Raw genomic sequence first — 7080 nt, forward strand, 5'->3', positions numbered from 1 at the left:
AGTCTCTGTTCCCGCACGCCGCCGGGATGGGGAAGTGCCCCGGAAGGCTTCTCCATCGACACCACCGCCATCTTCATCAACGCTGCTGTCTCCCATGAGGAGGGAGTAGTTCTCCATCGAGGCTCGGGGCTGTACCGGTAGCTATGTGGTTAATCTCTCTCCTATGTGCTTCAATACAATAATCTCATGAGCTGCCTTACATGATTGAGATTCATATGATGATGCTTGTAATCTAGATGTCATTATGCTAGTCAAGTGGGTTTTACTTATGTGATCTCCGGAGACTCCTTGTCCCACGTGTGTAAAGGTGACTAGTGTGTGCACCGTGTGGGTCTCTTAGGCTATATTTCACGAATACTTATTCACCTGTTTTGAATGGCATAGTGAAGTGCTTATTTATATCCCTTTATGATTGCAATGTGTTTTGTATCACAATTTATCCATGTGCTACTCTAGTGATGTTATTAAAGTATTCTATTCCTCCTGCATGGTGTAAAGTGGACAGGGTGTGCATCATGTAGTACTTGGCGTAGTTTATGAACGTGATCTCTCGTAGATTGTGAAGTTAACTATTACTGTGATGGTATTGATGTGATCTATTTGGTTATGTTGATCTTTCATGCACTCTAAGGTTATTTAAATATGAACATTGAATTGTGGAGCTTGTTAACTCCGGCATTGAGGGTTCGTGTAATCCTACGCAATGGTGTTCATCATCCAACAAGAGTGTAGAGTATGCATTTATCTATTCTCGTTATGTGATCAATGTTGAGAGTGTCCACTAGTGAAAGTATGATCCCTAGGCCTTGTTCCTAAATATCGCTATCGCTGCTTGTTTATCGTTTCTTTGCGTTACTACTGCTGCGTTACTACTGCTCATACTTATTCATACCACCTGTATTTCACTATCTCTTCGCCGAACTAGTGCACCTATTAGGTGTGTTGGGGACACAAGAGACTTCTTGTATCGTGATTGCAGGGTTGCATGAGAGGGATATCTTTGACCTCTTCCTCCCTGAGTTCGATAAACCTTGGGTGATCCACTTAAGGGAAAACTGCTGCTGTTCTACAAACCTCTGCTCTTGGAGGCCCAACACTGTCTACAAGAATAGAAGCTCCCGTAGACATCACTCACACGTTCGTTGGGAACCCCAAGAGGAAGGTATGATGCGCACATCAGCAAGTTTTCCCTCAGAAAGGTTTATCGAACCAGGAGGAGCCAAGAAGCACGTTGAAGGTTGATGGCGGCGGGATGTAGTGCGGCGCAACACTAGAGATTCCGGCGCCAACGTGGAACCTGCACAACACAACCAAAGTACTTTGCCCCAACGAAACGAGTGAGGTTGTCAATCTCACCGACTTGCTGTAACAAAGGATTAGATGTATAGTGTGGATGATGATTGTTTGCGAGAAAACGAGTAGAACAAGAATTGCAGATTGTATTCGATGTAAAAGAATGGACCGGGGTCCACAGTTCACTAGAGGTGTCTCTCCCATAAGATAAATAGCATGTTGGGTGAACAAATTACGATCGGGCAATTGACAAATAGAGAGGGCATAACAATGCACATACATGATATGATGAATATTGTGAGATTTAATTGGGCATTACGACAAAGTACATAGACCGCTATCCGAGCATGCATCTATGCCTAAAAAGTCCACCTTCAGGTTATCATCCGAACCCCTTCCAGGTATTAAGTTGCAAAACAACGAGACAATTGCATTAAGTATGGTGCGTAATGTAATCAATAACTACATCCTCGGACATAGCATCAATGTTTTATCCCTAGTGGCAACAACACATCCACAACCTTAGAACTTTACATCACTCGTCCCAGCATTTAATGGAGGCATGAACCCACTATCGAGCATAAATACTCCCTCTTGGAGTTAAGAGCAAAAACTTGGCCAGAGCCTCTACTAATAACGGAGAGCATGCAAGATCATAAACAACACATAGGTAATAGATTGATAATCAACATAACATAGTATTCTCTATCCATCGGATCCCGACAAACACAACATATAGAATTACGGATAGATGATCTTGATCATGTTAGGCAGCTCACAAGATCCGACAATGAAGCACATGAGGAGAAGACGACCATCTAGCTACTGCTATGGACCCATAGTCCAGGGGTGAACTACTCACTCGTCACTCCGAGAGCGACCATGGCGGTGAAGAGTCCTCCGGGAGATGATTCCCCTCTCCCGGCAGGGTGCCGGAGGTGATCTCCAGAATCCCCCGAGATGGGATTGGTGGCGGCGGCGTCTCAGTAAGGTTTTCCGTATCGTGGCTCTCGGTACTGGGGGTTTCGCGACGAAGGCTTTTTGTAGGCGGAAGGGCAGGTAAAGGAGCGTCACGAGGGGCCCACACCACAGGCCGGCGCGGCCAGGGCCCGGGTCGCGCCGCCCGGTGTGTCGCCACCTCGTGGCCCCACTCCGACTCTCCCTCGGTCTTCCGGAAGCTTCGTGGCAAAATAGGACCCCGGGCGTTGATTTCGTCCAATTCCGAGAATATTTCTTTACTAGGATTTCGAAACCAAAAACAGCTAGAACAACGAAGCGGCTCTTCGGCATCTCGTTAATAGGTTAATGCCGGAAAATGCATAAATACGACATATAATGTGTATAAAACATGTAGATATCATCAATAATGTGGCATGGAACATAAGAAATTATCGATACGTCGGAGACGTATCGGCATCCCCAAGCTTAGTTTCTGCTCGTCCCGAGCAGTAAACGATAACAAAGATAATTTACGGAGTGACATGCCATCATAACCTTGATTATACTATTGTAAACATATGTAATGAATGCAGCGATCAAAACAATGGTAATGACATGAGTAAACAAATGAATCATAAAGCAAAGACTTTTCATGAATAGTACTTAAAGACAAGCATCAATAAGTCTTGCATAAGAGTTAACTCATAAAGCAATAAATCAAAGTAAAGGTATTGAAGCAACACAAAGGAAGATTAAGTTTCAGCGGTTGCTTTCAACTTGTAACATGTATATCTCATGGATAATTGTCAACATAGAGTAATATAACAAGTGCAATATGCAAGTATGTAGGAATCAATGCACAGTTCACACAAGTGTTTGCTTCTTGAGGTGGAGAGAGATAGGTGAACTGACTCAACATTAAAAGTAAAAGAAAGGTCCTTCAAAGAGGAAAGCATCGATTGCTATATTTGTGCTAGAGCTTTTATTTTGAAAACAAGAAACAATTTTGTCAACGGTAGTAATAAAGCACATGTATTATGTAAATTATATCTTACAAGTTGCAAGCCTCATGCATAGTATACTAATAGTGCCCGCACCTTGTCCTAATTAGGTTGGACTACCGGATCATCGCAATACACATGTTTTAACCAAGTGTCACAAAGGGGTACCTCTATGCCGCTCGTACAAAGGTCTAAGGAGAAAGCTCGCATTTTGGATTTCTCGCTTTTGATTATTCTCAACTTAGACATCCATACCGGGACAACATAGACAACAGATAATAGACTCCTCTTTAATGCATAAGCATGTAGCAACAATTAGTGTTCTCATATGAGATTGAGGATATATGTCCAAAACTGAAACTTCCACCATGATTCATGGCTTTAGTTAGCGGCCCAATGTTCTTCTCTAACAATATGCATGCTCCAACCATTAAGGTGGTAGATCTCTCTTACTTCGGACAAGACGGACATGCATAGCAACTCACATGATATTCAACAAAGAATAGTTGATGGCGTCCCCAGAAACATGGTTATCGCACAACAAGCAACTTAATAAGAGATAAAGTGCATAAGTACATATTGAATACCACAATAGTTTTTAAGCTATTTTTCCCATGAGCTATATATTGCAAAGGTGAAGAATGGAAATTTTAAAGGTAGCACTCAAGCAATTTACTTTGGAATGGCGGAGAAATACCATGTAGTAGGTAGGTATGGTGGACACAAATGGCATAGTGGTTGGCTCAAGGATTTTGGATGCATGAGAAGTATTCCCTCTCGATACAAGGTTTAGGCTAGCAAGGTTATTTGAAACAAACACAAGGATGAACCGGTGCAGCAAAACTCACATAAAAGACATATTGTAAACATTATAAGACTCTACACCGTCTTCCTTGTTGTTCAAAACTCAATACTAGAAATTATCTAGACTTTAGAGAGACCAAATATGCAAACCAAATTTAGCAAGCTCTAGGTGTTTCTTCATTAATGGGTGCAAAGTATATGATGCAAGAGCTTAAACATGAGCACAACAATTGCCAAGTATCAAATTATTCAAGACATTTTAGAATTACTACATGTAGCATTTCCCAATTCCAACCATATAACAATTTAACGAAGAAGATTCAACCTTCGCCATGAATACTATGAGTAAAGCCTAAGGACATACTTGTCCATATGCAACAGCGGAGCGTGTCTATCTCCCACACAATGAATGCTAGGATCCATTTTATTCAAACAAAACAAAAACAAAAACAAACCGACGCTCCAAGCAAAGCACATAAGTTGTGACGGAATAAAAATATAGTTTCAGGGGAGGAACCTGATAATGTTGTCGATGAAGAAGGGGATGCCTTGGGCATCCCCAAGCTTAGACGCTTGAGTCTTCTTAAAATATGCGAGGGTGAACCACCGGGCATCCCCAAGCTTAGAGCTTTCACTCTCCTTGATCATATTGCATCATTCTCCTCTCTTGATCCTTGAAAACTTCCTCCACACCAAACTCGAAACAACTCATTAGAGGGTTAGTGCACAATAAAAATTAACATGTTCAGAGGTGACACAATCATTCTTAACACTTCTGGACATTGCATAAAGCTACTGGACATTAATGCATCAAATAAATTCATCCAACATAGCAAAAGAGGCAATGCGAAATAAAAGGCAGAATCTGTCAAAACGAACGATCCGTAAAGATGGATTTTATCGAGGCACCAGACTTGCTCAAATGAAAATGCCCAAATTGAATGAAAGTTGCGTACATATCCGAGGATCACGCACGTAAATTGGCTTAATTTTCTGAGCTACCTACAGAGAGGCAGGTCGAAATTCGTGACAGCAAAGAAATCAGTAATCGCGCAATAATCCAAATCTAGTATTCACTTTACTATCAAAGACTTTACTTGGCACAACAAAGCACAAAACTAAGATAAGGAGAGGTTGCTACAGTAGTAAACAACTTCCAAGACTCAAATATAAAACAAAAATACTGTAGTAAAAACATGGGTTGTCTCCCATAAGCGCTTTCTTTAACGCCTTTCAGCTAGGCGCAGAAAGTGTGTATCAAGTGTTATCGAGAGATGGAGCATCGGCATTACCTTGGGCTTTACCCTTACCTTTCTTGTTCTTTTTCTTACTCTTTGGCTTAGGGAATATATGTTTACCCCCGGGTGTAGAGGTGAATTTTAGGGTGCCTTCTCCCATATCTATGACTGCTCCCAATAGTTTCGGCAGGGATCTTCCGAGTGTGATTTGTCCTGTTCCTGCACATTCAATAACAAGATAATCAATGGATATTGTTCTCCCAAGAATGGTTGTATGCACACCCGCAGCTATTCCTTTAGGAATTATAACAGAGTTATCAATAAGGGTTATTCCTTCTCCCCCTTCAACAAATCCCCAAAGTTTCAAAGATTCATGAATACTCTTAGGCATTAGGCAAAATTCGGACATAATATCACAATTAGCATGAAGAGTTTGGTCACCGATAGCAATTTTAATAGTAGGATCTCATAATGAAGGTTCAGAGTTCACTAAAACTTGATCAAGACGGTTACGAACATATCCATAATTTTCATTCAAGCGAGATGCACTTGTCTCAAGAGTGTTTAATCTATTATAAATGCTAATAAGGGCTGAATCAAAGTTATTAGCTGAATCATGTGATGCAACCAACTTCTTTATGGCATTAAAAGCTTGATCCCCATTGCAATGAAGGAAATCTCCTCCCACTATAGCATCCAAGGCATATCTATAGCGAATCATAAGACCAAAATAAAAATTACTAAGGAGCAAGCTTAGAGTCATTTGAGGTTCAGTTTTACGATAAGAAGTAAAAATTCTGGACCAAGCATTTTTAAAACTCTCCTCATCCCCTTGTTTAAAAGTGAAGACTAGTTCCTCAGGTGAAGAAGTAACAAGTGCAGAACTAGACATGGTAACAAAAAGTAAAATGCAAGTAATTTTTTTTTGTGTTTTTTGATATAGAGTGCAAGACAGTAAATAAAGTAAAGCTAGCAACTAATTTTTTTGTGTTTTGATATAAGTGCAGCAAACAAGAAAGTAAATAAAATAAAGCAAGACAAAAACAAAGTAAAGAGATTGGATTGTCGAGACTCCCCTTGCAGCGTGTCTTGATCTCCCCGGCAACGAGCGCCGGAAAAAGAGCTTGATGGCGTGTAACTCACACGTTCGTTGGGAACCCCAAGAGGAAGGTATGATGCGCACAGCGAGCAAGTTTTCCCTCGGAAAGAAACCAAGGTTTATCGAACCGAGGAGGAGCCAAGAAGCACGTTGAAGGTTGATGGCGGCGGGATGTAGTGCGGCGCAACACCGGAGATTCCGGCGCCAACGTGGAACCCGCACAACACAACCAAAGTACTTTGCCCCAACGAAACGAGTGAGGTTGTCAATCTCACCGGCTTGCTCGTAACAAAGGATTAGATGTATAGTGTGGATGATGATTGTTCGCAGAGAATAGTAAAGAACAAGTATTGCGAGCAGATTTGTATTTCGGATGTAAAGAATGGACCAGGGTCCACGGTTCACTAGAGGTGTCTCTCCCATAAGATAAATAGCATGTTGGGTGAACAAATTACAGTCGGGCAATTGACAAATAGAGAGGGCATAACAATGCACATACATGATATGATGAATATTGTGAGATTTAATTGGGCATTACGACAAAGTACATAGACCGCTATCCAAGCATGCATCTATGCCTAAAAAGTCCACCTTCGAGGTTATCATCCGAACCCCTTCCGGTATTAAGTTGCAAAACAACGGACAATTGCATTAAGTATGGTGCGTAATGTAATCAATAACTACATCCTCGGACATAGCATCAATG

Source organism: Lolium rigidum, chromosome 4 (genome assembly GCF_022539505.1).
Source record: "Lolium rigidum isolate FL_2022 chromosome 4, APGP_CSIRO_Lrig_0.1, whole genome shotgun sequence".
Lineage (NCBI taxonomy): Eukaryota > Viridiplantae > Streptophyta > Magnoliopsida > Poales > Poaceae > Lolium > Lolium rigidum.